General features: G+C 23.2%; 2 protein-coding genes across 2 annotated transcripts in view; both read left to right on the forward strand.

Annotated features, from left to right (window-relative positions):
• The window catches only part of LOC136978699 (protein FAM50 homolog), a 335,477-nt gene that overhangs the window by 126,294 nt on the left and 194,836 nt on the right, over nt 1-14,347 (forward strand). The gene's annotated exons all lie outside the window — the stretch shown is intronic.
• LOC136978681 (protein turtle-like) overlaps nt 5,794-14,347 on the forward strand; it is a 90,264-nt gene continuing 81,710 nt past the window's right edge. Inside the window, exon 1 of the mRNA XM_067274432.1 lies at nt 5,794-5,833. The gene's annotated coding sequence lies outside the window, so the exon portion shown is untranslated. The remainder of the gene's footprint in view (nt 5,834-14,347) is intronic.

Below are 14,347 nucleotides of genomic sequence, written 5' to 3' on the forward strand. Positions count from 1 at the left end.
TTTGTATTTTCAGGGTGTCATTGATTGCTTTGGTCCTAATTGTTTTTCGAATAAGAAGTAAAAACGATGTCAGCACCTCCTTCTCCCTAGAGATGGAAAGTCGATAACTCTCTGTGACACAACCAATTGTATCCTGCACATTGATAACGGAATTCTCACGCAACTTTCTCTAAGATCAATAGGAAGAAACAATAAAAAAATATATATACATTTTTTTTTATTATTCGAAAAATAGAATATTTAAATTAATAACTAATACTTTTGTTTATTTATCTTAAAAATATTAAACGGGAATTCGACTGTTTATCCGTCTTTTACAAAGCTTTTATCTTTAAGTTAAATTGATTAAAACTAAATTTGATTTTCCAGAGTAATTTGAAGTCATGAAAAACAAAATTTCCAGTATTGATTGTTGGCTTCATTCCGAATTAAATCTATATCTTTTAGATTCGAAGAGTTGCTTGAAATAAATTTAATGGATCGCAATGCAGAATGTTGATTGTTCAGATAAAGAAAAAAGTGTTTTATTTTTATTTTCTCCATTATCTCTTTCCTGATTTATCCATTATCGATAGCGTTAATAAAGATACAAGCCAACGAAATTCCAGTTTAAAATATTATCATCCCTATGTATGATAAAACATTGTAAATGCAAGTTGTGTGTGTAGCTATTTATGTTTTTGGTGATGCATTTTTGATGAATGATTCTCGGGATATTTTACCATATATTGTTGAAAAAGATTCTTTTGAAGGAGGAGATATAGTAGACGAGTAAATGTTGAACCTTACATGTACAATATATAAATCATAATATCATGTTCAGTGTTAAAAAAATCGATATATACAAAGAGATTTTAAACAAAAAAATAAATATTTTTATTGAAAATAATTATTATAACGTGATAAAAGACTTTTTCTTATTAATTCAGAGTTCTAATTAAGTTAGCTATTGCTAAATTATAAAAAAAATAAATATATTATTTTTAAAAAATAAATAAATTGCTAGTTGTATAACAGTTAATTTCCATTAAACATTGTAATTTTATTCAAGTTACTTAATTTCAAAATGAAAGCTTTGAAAGACGAGAGAATAAATCCTAATAATTATTTACGACGAAGCAACAAGTTCAATTTCGCATAAATTATTTTAAATTATAAAATTAATAATTTGTATCATCTTAAATACAATTTGATATAATTTAAAATTATGCTATTATCACAATAGTTGTTGACAGATATTTAGAAACGTGTTACAATTAAACAGGATCGTGACAATAATTGTATCTTATGCGCATATCTGAAGTTATAATTAAAATTTGAAATTTTGATATGCATGAATTACTATGTTGATTAAAGATTATTGTTTACAGAAAATTCGTGATAATATTGTAAAATGAAGTGGAAATAGTTCAAGAAACTTTCTTTTAGTCTTATCAGCTGTAACGGATTTAATGTCGTTTCCAGAAGATACGAATGTCTTAGTTTAAGAGAGATTGAATCACAGTTTTATCACCTTTCATATCGTTAATCAGTATAGGGACATTACTTCAACAGCATCCAGTAAAATATAGAGTTGTTTCTATAATGTTAAATAGCACTATAGTTTTGATGTTAAGTGTTTCAGTCTGTGAACTGTTATTTTAGAAGGAAGGTTAATATTGCAGTCTCCCCTGGTTGATGCTCCATGTAATGGCCACATGAAACCAACCAAATGTTTCAAATAGAAGAGAAAGTTTGTTTATTAGAAGGATTTTACTATTCTTTACATCTATTTAAATTTTAATACATTTAATAAATCTTAAAAATGTATTTTTAAAGACTTTACTTGACAACACTTTGAATAAATTAATTTAAATTTCGTCTCAAAAGATTAGAACAAACAAAAACAACACTAGAGAAACGTTAAACTAAAATTTGACCTAAAAATTGAAGAAAAGAGAAATCAAATTTAAAAAAGTTTCAAAAATTTTTATGAAAATTCATTTTTATTTTTACATTTAAAGAAGAATATTCTCAAAAACTTGATTTAGAAAAAAATAAATAAATATAAATTTAGATTAAAAATATCGGCAGTGAGAAACATAAAAAATCGAATACAAATATAATAAATTAAAATAAATAAATATTTTTAAAAAATACACCAAGAGAATAGAAATAAAAACGATAAAAAATTAAAAATTGTTGGAAAAAATACCAGAAAAGTTGTTAAGATATTGTATAATGTTTCAAAATGTCTCGCTTTGAAGAGATTTTTTTTAGATCGCTCTTTAATAAAAAAAAATAGAAAGAATCTAGAAAAACATATGATGCAGTTTAAACAGAATAAAAAATAAATGATTTTTAATAATTTCTTTAAAAGAATCCTTTATTTTTTATAATGGAAATGATATTAATAATAAACAGGTGATGATAAAATATTCAGTAGGGTGAGCATTTAGCGAAGCTATTACCAAAATTGTGGTTTTATCCTGTAATATTGTATGTCCTCCATACTATTCATTTAAATCATAATAATAGACTATAAAGTAATCTCATAAATCATCAAAACATAACTTAAACCGTACTTAATACATACGATGAACGAATATTAACACAATCTCATTTAACCGGTATGCTATTCATTTAAGTATATCATTTCAAGATTCTAATATAGTAATACTTTGGTCATGTGACAGTAATCTTTTTCATTTTGATCATTAATTAAAGTAAGTGAGACATCCAAGTTCCTTTGGGAAACAGACGAGTCTAACTAATCACTGAATGCATCATTGCAAATGCTGATGAAATTGCCTCAATTCGATTATTCCAAATATAAAAATCAATTTTTATCTTAAAGATTTGATTTTATAAGAGCTTCAAGTAAAATATTAAAGGAAATTTTAAACCATTTTATATATCACAATCTATTAAACTGGTGGTATAAAAACTATTTTCCAATGTAATAAAAGGAATTTTTCTGCGGAAAACTGTTTCGAAAAACTTTTTAATAACTTACAAAATATTTTTCAAACTTAAAATTATTATTTAAAAAATAATAATAAAAATAATAATTTTAAATTTGAAAATTGTGAAACTTTATTAAAGTTACAAGGTATAAAAGCTGATAAATTTTTAAAAAATAAGTGAAACTTTTTTAATGACTTTCACAGTTTATAATCTTCTGTATATAAGTCTATATTTACAATTCATTTCCAAACATCGTCATTTTGTGTGATTTGTCTCATCATCAAATGTAAATTGTAACTTGACTCAGCCAACGATAAGTGATTATCATTGTTAAGATAACATTTACATTCAACCACAGTCAGACAAATGTTCCTTCAAAATGACATTAATTTTATCCACAATTATCGTCATAATTACTTGATAATTATATAATCATCTTGTATATCTTTTAGATAAGAAAATGGAATGAAAGTTTTAAATTTAAACGGGAGATGCAACTCTTCTTTTCTTAGTAAAATATTCTACACAAAGGAATATATATATATATATATATATATATATAGTTCCAGTATATACACTATAAGTTTATATATTTTTTAAAGTTGAATTTTCAAAGAGCCATTTCCTTTCAGTGATTTTTTTCAAATCTAATTTATAGAATATACATCTTTTGGATTTCTTTTATTCTTTTGTAAATAACTATTGATGTATTATTCCATTTTAACAATCGAGTTCAGGCGTTCAGCTTATAATATTGAACTTTGTTGGGTTCTAACACGTTGTCTGACCATTCATCAGGAATTTCTTTATCGTCAATCATGGCTTACCTGTCATATTGTAAGCCATGATATATATTGACAGAAACTTACTTCCGTAGCCAAGTACAAGCATCTCCTACAGCGGAAGTATTCATTCACCTGTATAGTGCTGATGTGCAGGAAGGATTTTTATTCACTATATCAAAATACTTCACGCCTTACATGAATTCCGTGCATTTTCCTTGTTTTCATTAATCCTAAAGCAGAAAACCTATTATAGTTATTAATTATCTCGTGTATAAACGTTTATAATCTAGATTTAAGTCAATAGTTAAACAGGAAAAAGAAAAATCGAATTTAAAATATTAAAAAAATAAAAATATTACATAAATTAATTCTATGTTATTAAAGAAATGTATATTTTTATTACGATAGGCTTAAAAAATAAAAAAATTTATATGATTAAAAGTTTAAAAATATACGAATATACATGGCTCCATCTGTAGTCGTAAAATAGAATTAAATATTATCTTGATAATAATTCAATTCTGAATTTTATAGAATTTAAATTTTAAAAAATTTGTATGTTACATCTGATACATTTTCGAGAAAATTTATTTTAAAAAAACAATTGTAATAAATGTCTTTATTAGTACAAAATGATATGAATAAATTGAAAAGTTTATAACTTAAAAAACGATCGTTTGTTCGGTAATTATGATTTTTAGTTGCTGTAAGGTTCGGACAATTCTTCCATTTGTCAAAGAATGCTTAAGGCATGTTTTTATGGAGTCATTATATTAGAAGTTTGAATACTTCTCATAAAACGTCCACAACACCAAAAAGGTTATGAATGATAAGGAAATTTCACAATATTTCAAGATAAATAAGTATGTCTCCACAAAGACTGAATATGATTGATATTACTAGCAAAAATTATTAAGTTGACTTAATTTTTTCTCTTATGATTAATAACTCATTGGAAAATTTTAATTTATCAACTGAAAATTTAATTATTTCTTACTAAAATGTGACGTTTTGCTTTCAAAAACTTTCAAACCATGCGGTTCATCTCTTAATCATTATTCAGTCCTCAGATAATAAATTTATGTTTACATAGAATAAAATCAAAGAAAAAGTTTCTATTCTAACAATTTTTTCTTCTCTTTTTTTGAATATTAAATGAATGTTTTTTATCTTTATAAAAGCTTCAGGGGATTTCAATAGATAATCAAATTCTCGTGAAAATTCTAATGAAAGTTATTTTCGTTTTGTTAATATTTTCATTGATTTCCCAAAAGGCTTTATCCTATATGATAATTCATCCATTAACGTAAAATTCCGCGTATCGCTAACAAAATATCATTATTTTTTACAACTACACGTCATTTATCCCCTAAATTACTAACTAAAATATATATATATATATACAGCTTATTCAAAATTATATTTAAAAAATAATAAATACAAGTAAAAGTATTAATAAAATTATTATATAATAGTTTTATTGTATAATTAATTTTATTTAATTACTTAATATTAATTAATTACGTTTTATTTAATTTTAATAATTTACATTTTTTAACTTAAAAAAATTACCTTTTCCTTTCCACAGATGGCAGCATCACCTTTCTAACGTCGCTCACGTTTACGAAATATAATTTTAATTATTTGCCATTAATTATAATTTAAAAAATCATTTTAAAATCATTTTTTTAACTTTTAAACATATATAAATGCTATAGTTATTTTATAAAATATTTAAAAAGTATAATTTAAAATTACGCAGAAATGGAGAATTATCAATGATTATCATTTTATGTTTGTTATTTAGTATAAAAGAAATATTCTTAATAGTTACGTTTCTAAATTCGTATCCTTAGTAAGTTTCATTGTAAGGTGAAAAAAGGAGAAGCGAGTTCGTGCCTAGCGTTAATAAGTATATCGTATTAAATTCATATCATAGATCTTGTTAGCATCATTTATACACTATCAAATGTCTCTATTTATGTCAGGCGCCTTGTAATTTTAAGCTTGGCACTATAACTAAATACTTTTTTATGCTTTGTTGGTTAGACAAGCTGAGAGATTTATTATTGCTGTACTGACTTGTTTTACTTTACGAAGCGGTAAGTTAAGCTTCCTTAAATATCCTGTAATTTTATCAAGAATATTTTCTTTTAAAGAACTTTGTCTGATGTAGAAAATATTCTTTTAAAAAATTATCTGGGCATTATTTCAATCCAATAAACCGCAGATGTTTTCTAAATGTGTTCTTAATCTCTTCTTGAATTATTTATATCATTATTTACCATATTGTTTTTTTGTTAAATGAATTATTAAAATAATAATTACTCTATTTATGTCCCTTATAATGATCTTTATACGTGAATATCATACGATCAATGGCCAAAATAACGGATGAAGTTAGAAATTTTGAAATTTTTATAAGATTTGATTGAAACTATTTAAAAATAATACAATAAAATACAATGGAAAAAATATATTAATACAATTATACTGTTAAAATCTTTATTTTCTTTTATATATATAAGCTATTTTATGTTGTAAAATGTAGATTAATGCGTAAATAAAAGCGACAGTAAAGCAATTTACCTGGCCATTAATACACACTCTAAGATTTCTTACAAATATAAAACTTTTTAATTACATATTTTAATTAAAATTAATAAATTTTATGACAGAACTGTTTAATGTTCAAGCCTTGGATGTATAAATTTTAAAATTAATCATTTAAATCTGAAAATTTTATAATTTTCAATTAGAAACCATATCATAATTATTATGCAAATAACTGAAAGTCTAAAATTTCAAAAGGAGTAAATATCAAAATATTATTTTAATATACTGTAGTTTATTAAGATTAATAAACGTTTAAATATCATATTACAATATAAAGTAGGTGAATGAAACCGCAAAATAATAATAATAATAATAATCATAAACTTTAAAGGATTGAACTTTAATAATATATCACTCGAAATAGTTCAGAATACAATATAAATAATAGAACTTATACGTATAAAATTTTGAAAAGTTTTTTGTGAATTTAAATAATTTTTTTAATAAAATATATATATATATTTATTTATTTATTTAATAAATTCGTTGGTATATAAAAACAGTTTCAATTTGATGGTGAAAAACATCTTTTGTAAAATGATTAAAGTAGCTTCTTTGTATTCAGACAAAATCTTGAATTTATATGATAATTTATTTGTGAGAAAAATATAAAATAAAAGTCATAAATTATCCTGCGAGTGATGCGAACTTCAATAAATATTTATAAAAGATTCTGTAAATAAGGAATGCTTTACATATTAAAATTTAATACAAATGAACCATTACCGATTCGAGATCTGATGTTTCCTTAGTTTGCAATCCAATATACGTCAGAGAGTTGCAGTTGGATCAATATTTGCCCAATTTCATAAGTTTTTCTACTCACGTTTAAAGTGCGCAGCTGTCAGTAGATTCAATTCGAACAAATGATCATCTTCTTTTATAGAAAAATCTCCTTCCCTTGTGGTTTCTTCCACAACTGCTATCATCTGTTTGTACTTGAAGTGTCATTAACCACTATTGCCAAGTATCCAATGAGATAATTAGCAAATGCGCTACTAAATTAGAGAAATGACTACACCTTGTTAATTTTTAATTTTCTGCCACTTTCATTCCTTTATTGATTTAAACAAATTTACAACACATTTTAAACTAAATGTATACAAACTTTTCAATAAACAAAATCATTCTGTTTAAGAATACACACACCAAAAAAAAAAAAAAAAAATACATTCCTTAATTTTTGATTAATTATTCAAATATTTAAAGGTTTATTAATAATTTAATAAACAGGTTGATGAAATTTTTAATATCCTTCCATTTAAATATATATATTTATATATTTTTTTTAATTTAAACAAATTTAAAGTGAAAATTAGTTAAAGGCAATGTTTTTTAAATGCTAAACCTATTTAAGTAAGTAAAATAATACAAAACTTGTTTTTGTGATCGTTATCTCTTAATTACTGGAGTGAAATGGCTCAATTTTAAGTCGGCGTTAACTTTTAAACAATTTAAATAATTAAAAAAGTTTAAAAAGGATTTTTACAAAATACTAGATAACAATTTTGATTATCATTAATCTGATAGCTGTAAATAATCATTTTTTTCCCTTAATTCCCATTAAAAAATCCTTGCATCTAGCGAAGGTAACATAAAGATTATTTTCATTGTTAACACATGCGGTAATCATCTGCAACAACTAATGTTTTTTTTTGGATATATTTACGACCACCCTTCCATAAAACCTGTTATAAAAGAGGAGTAAAGGGAACGGCTCCGCAATTACCACAAATAGAATCATTCCATACATTTCTATTGAGAAATTGATAACAATTAAGCAATGTTATGATGACAACTTTTAGCAAAGATATTGAACGTAATTAAATTACTTAATTAAATATCATTACGTAACGTAAAGTTTAATTGAATATAATTATGATGACAATTATTATAAATTTCTAAATTAACAATTATAATTTTTTATTTGGTAAATAAATAATACAAAAAAATTTATAATTCTTTTGAGAATTTTAATGCTCAAAATTTACTTAATTACAATTAAATTTCTAATCCTTTCCATATGAAAAAAAATGTATTTTATAATGTTTTATATTTTAAAATTCAATTAATTTTTTAAATATATTTTTAATAATAATTCAAATCGAAGAAAACTTTTATATTTATAATAATAAAAATACTGGAAAAAACTGTTATTATATTAACTTAAATAGGGATTTTATTATTATCATTACTTTAAAAATAAATTATACATATATTTAATAATTTACTAAAGCTATTTTCGTGCGTATACAATATATAAATGTAGATAATTCAAGAGACTATATAGCTGCATTATAACGTTTAATTATCAAAGTGAATCCGTTTAAATAAACTAATGTATGTTTAATTATATTAATTAGTTTAAATTTACAATTATTTTAAACTTTTACAATACAACGTTAAAGTCTATTGTATAATAAATATCAATGGGTAATGATAATTAGAAATAATTTACATGGAACTTATTTACCATTATATAAACTCATTTATCTACTTTAAAAAAATTTAATTAAATTAATGATGCTAAAAATAATTAATTTTTCAACGTTTTTATTATCATTCTCTTTGAACTGTTTGCTTTAATAAAGTACATTTTTCGTCATTTTCAATTTGTTTATTTTTGTTTTCTTTTTTTTTATGAAAAAAAAAATAAATCGATCCATCAAAAATTTTATTAAAAATTTTTACTTAAAAATTTCGATTTATAAAAAAAAATTGATCGTTTATATATTAATTTTTGTATATTTTTTTACTAAATTATGATGTATTAAATATAAATAAATTTAATATTTTTCATCTGTAAACATAAATTAATTTTTATGATTAGAATTTCGTACTTAAATACATTTTTTTTAAATGTAAATCACGGTCGAATAACCAATTTTATAAATTATATATACTTATATTTACTAATTATAACTGATTAAAAGTGATTTTAATACAAAATATGCGAATTTTTTCGAAAATATTTTATAAATTATTCAAGTAATTTGTGTTTCAATGAATTATCTTTCGACCATGATGAGAAAATTACATCTGGTGTTACGAACTATTTAAATTTTATTCCGAACGGTTGAAGTTTTAATATAATACAGCACTTTTTTCCAAAAAATATCGAAAATAAAATTAATGCTCGATTGTGAATATTCTTTCATTTAGTCGATAAAACTATTAATTTCTTTCCGAAAGAAATATGAAATTACTTTTACATTTAATTAAATAATAATCGCTAGATTTTCTTCTTATTCACAAGAATAGTTCATTTTCTAATTTAGATTTTGTCATTAGCAATTTTTATAACACATCCGATTGCCCACTGGGTAATCGAGACACGAGCTCGTCGCCCCAAAATTGGGGAAAATAAAAAATAGAATAAATTTTGAAATTGTTTATCATAGTTTATAAATAATTCCATAGCTGCAATTAGACTTTTGTGATGTAAAATTATGTAGAGGGCCTCCCTATTTTCTATGCCCTGGAAGCTATAATTCGCCACTGGATCACATCCTTAAAATTATTATAATGATTCTCTTTGTGTAATATGATTAATTGTACGGGATTCTTGTGCGACAATATCATATATAAAGAATTTTTATGAATTTTTAAAAATATCTGGATTCACTTTTTTATGCAGCAATATAAAATGTGGATTCTTTGTTTCCTTCTGTGTATTATATATGGATTCTTCCTTAGGCTACGTTGGCCTTGGAAAAATGTTACAATCATATAAAAGTGGCTACATTGTGCGTGCGTTTGTATCATAAAATTTAAGAGCATTCTACAGAAAAAGTATCTTTCATGTCGTATCCTTTGGGCAAATATCGCGGTTTAAAAAAAGAAAAAGAAAAAAAATTAATGTTGGGTTCTTTCGTTACATTTTCTTTTCATAACCCATCAATTTTTTATTTTATTTTATGTTAATAAAATTAAAAGTATGATCAAAGAAATTATTTGTAAGAAAATATATATATGTGTATGCTTTTTTTATACTTTAAAAATATTTGCTTGTGCCAAATTCTGATTTAAATTGCATTATTATTAAATAGAATGTAATCGGGATTATCTGGTTGTTTCAAATTTTTATTTCGTTATAGCTTAACCACTAATAGATCAAAAGTTTGCGTGCGGTAGAAGTTTATTGATCTTAAATTGACCTTCTTAACCTCAGAACTGCTGACAAACTAGATTTTACTCTCTTCAGATCTTTCGTTGAATCCTGAGGGCAATTGATTCGAATCTTCTTCATTCAAATTTAACCCGAAGCTTTACTAAGCCAAGCCGTTTCTTAAGTTTACTTCAATCGATAACTTTACTAAATTTATCATCGATATTTTTCAAGAGGAAATTTTTAATGAGTTCATTCAAATTTTAATATAGAAACGTTATTAAAAGTAATTAAAAAATCATTATAAATTTTTTTTTAAATATAATTAATTTTCATATTTTTAATAGACTTTCTGATAAAAATCTAATTAGAAGTAATTTCTATTTATTATAATTTATTAATGAACTAATAAAATTGTTGAATATATTTAAGTAACAAATATTATTTTCTTTATTGTTTAATTTTTCTTACAAATTTATTAAATTAGAAAAGCCGTTATGATGCATCATGAATATTAATTACTCTTAGTTCCAATGACGGACTAAAGTTGTGTTAAGATTCATTAATCAACATAATTATCTATAGGAAATATATTTTTGCTAATAGGTGCAGAAAAGTACATTATTTTACATTTAGCTAATTAAAAATGATCGTTTTAGAGAAAGCATTTCAATGCTTGTCACACTCGTCAAGAATAGTAAATTTACATCACACAGAATTAAAAGTATATTGTGAGATAATGCAACGTGCCAAATTAATGCGGATAAATATTTATTGCCTTGTTTAAAATTGGCTTAATTAAAATATTATCCAATATATAAGTTTATACTTTTTAAAATTACATTGCATAACGTATAAACTCTCTATTTAAGTTATTCGTTTATTTATTATAAATATAAAAGTACCGTTCTGTATCAGTAAAAGCATTGGGTACGTTTAAAATTTTTATCTAGTTCCTGAATTCATTTTAATTTAGGCTAAATGATTTATTAGGATCCGAAAAATGTTCGAGGAAGAAATTGAGTTGTTTATTCTCGTAGAAATCCAAGCACCCAATCGATCAATTTTTATAAGGAAATCGAAAGATGGTTGAAAGATTATGAATCTTTGTTAGGAAATAATCAGTTGGCAGCTAGTTAAAATTAAGCTGACATTCTATTGGTATATAGGTTACCAAGAGCTAATATAATCATAGCAATTCAAGAGTAATCAGTAACTAAACTGAAGCGAATTGATCGCATTATTAACAATCCTTGGGTTTACTGTTATTTCTAATTGAGTCTATATATATACGTATGTTATATTATATTTTTGTGTGTTATTCGAATGTGACAAAGTACATAATAATTTTATACTTAAAACTTAAAAATATTTAAAATTTTTCCTACATTCTAGTAATAAAAAAGCTGGAATAAAAGTTCTTTAAAATGTTTTTCATAAATTTAAGTATTTGTTTAATGGTCTATTATAATTTTAAAAACTTTTTAAGGATAATTTAAAAGTAATAATTAATTTATTGCATTATTATTTCCTTAAAAAATCTTACAATTTATATTCTATATTACTATTAAGTTATAATGGATCGCTTTAAACAGTTTGATTTTAAAAAATATAGCAAATGATTTATAATTAAAATGCCTAATTTTTGATATTATCAATCTATATGACATAAACCAATGTTATTTTCAGAAAGAAAAAAGTAACATCGTTAAAGAACAATGCCTTCAGAAAAATAGCCATTAATTGGCTGGACTTAAATGAAACCATAATATCCATCCGAGATAATAGAGGGTTATTATTAATAGGTTTAAAGAGTTTTACTAACCATTAACTACTTATCTAAAAATGGAATTAATGATTATTGGAAGATATATATTGAATTGAGAAAAATTTTATGAATAAATGATTATTTAAAATTAGAAAGAAAACTATTTATTTTCTAAATTGTATTATTAAACTAATGATATGAATACTAGACTATTAACTACCCCAAAATTTCCTATAGATTAACACAGTTTCTGATTTACCCTATATAATTTTATTATTATATAATCAAAAGATATATCGTTTATTAAATATCTTTATGTGACATTAAATATTTAATTAGCAGTAAATATTTTAATTATTTTATTATAATTCACTAATTAAAGTTAATATTTTAATATAATTACAAATTTTTAGATTAATTTTTTAAATATTTTTAATCACAAAATATATATTTTATCATCATTCATAAATAATTAAATTAACATCTTATTTAATCTATTTAACAAAATCGTAATAGAATATTTCAAATATATATATATACATAGAATTAACATTTATATCTCATATAAACTCAAATTATATACATGTAAATTAAAATCAATAAATATAAATTATTCAACTATTTGTACGGGTTTATTGAAATAATAAACAATAATTATATTTAATGTTATGTGCAGACTAAATATCACAGCAATCATTTTAAGAATGTGACCTTCCATATAATGAAAATAAAGGTTAAAGTCTCATAAAAGATATTTAAAAATTATGATTTACATCCGTCAAACTGTATAGTTATGTGATATATAATTGACGAGACGTACACTTCACCACATCAATTTTTAATTTTATTATCCGCGATTAGCATTTTTACTTCTCTTATACAATATTATAACATTAAAATATGTATTGGTAATCACTTCTTTTCAAAGGGTTTAATATATAATTAGGAATGCAATAACTTTCAGTCGGTTGACATCATTGATATTAAATGACACTTTATGTATTTACAACAGTTCCGAGCATAATTGAGCTGTAATCTGTAGCTGTAGCTGTAATCAATGTAACAATCTTTTGATACATGTGATAGTCAATTAAAATGTAATTGACCATCACATGTATGATACAAATATCAAAAAGCACACAAATACAATTTTATTGTATTATAATCTAAAATTTATAGATTCGGTTTGACAATTCGATGAATAGAAGATGGCGAAAACAGAATTTATTTAATTTTAACTTCTGTTAATATAAAGCAATCATTTACAAACTTATCTCATTATCAAAACTTACAAATAATATTATATTACCAATAGGAAATAAAAGTCAACCATGTTTTAATTGCTATTATTTCAAAATCATTTATTTAATTAATAATGCAATTAAGTTTGAATTGAATAATCTTTATTAGAAGTACTGTACTTCTTGATTACCAAACACTGAAATGAAATATAAGTGATGAAAATAATATCAGGTAACCTATTTCATTTCGTCTATGCTTTAATGAGATCTGCTGAATTCCCAGTAAATTTTATATCTTATAGAAATAAAGACATTTATTCAACATTATCTGAAATAAACGTTGATATGAAAATATTAGTTTTACTAAATCAATACATGAATAAATATGTATCTATGTAAATTGTACACCACTTTTTATAGAGATCATATATTGAAATATAATATAATAATATGTTTATTTGTGAATATTTGGTGACAGAATTATTAGAAGTAATATATATATATATATATGTATGTGTAGGCCTATATGTATACATTATTATAACATTAATGTGCATGTACTAACTAGCTATTATACATTACTATGCATAATAACTAGTTAGTATAATATAGTATAATGTGATATAATACAATTATGATATCAATAGCTATATGTAGTAATTTGCATATACGTCTTCTATACTACGTATTTAAATAATAATGAATTATGATTCCTACGGCAATTATCTTAAGAATATTAGGTTTTATAAACACGGAGAATGTAGCATGTTGAAATGCACTGGACATGAAGAATGTAACTCAATTTCCACCAAAAATAATTTAACCAAATGTAATAATTGAAGGAGTAATTCCAGCGATTCGAAAAATCTAACAAGTCACGAGT

Source organism: Centruroides vittatus, unplaced genomic scaffold (genome assembly GCF_030686945.1).
Source record: "Centruroides vittatus isolate TY-2023 unplaced genomic scaffold, ASM3068694v2 contig_549, whole genome shotgun sequence".
Lineage (NCBI taxonomy): Eukaryota > Metazoa > Arthropoda > Arachnida > Scorpiones > Buthidae > Centruroides > Centruroides vittatus.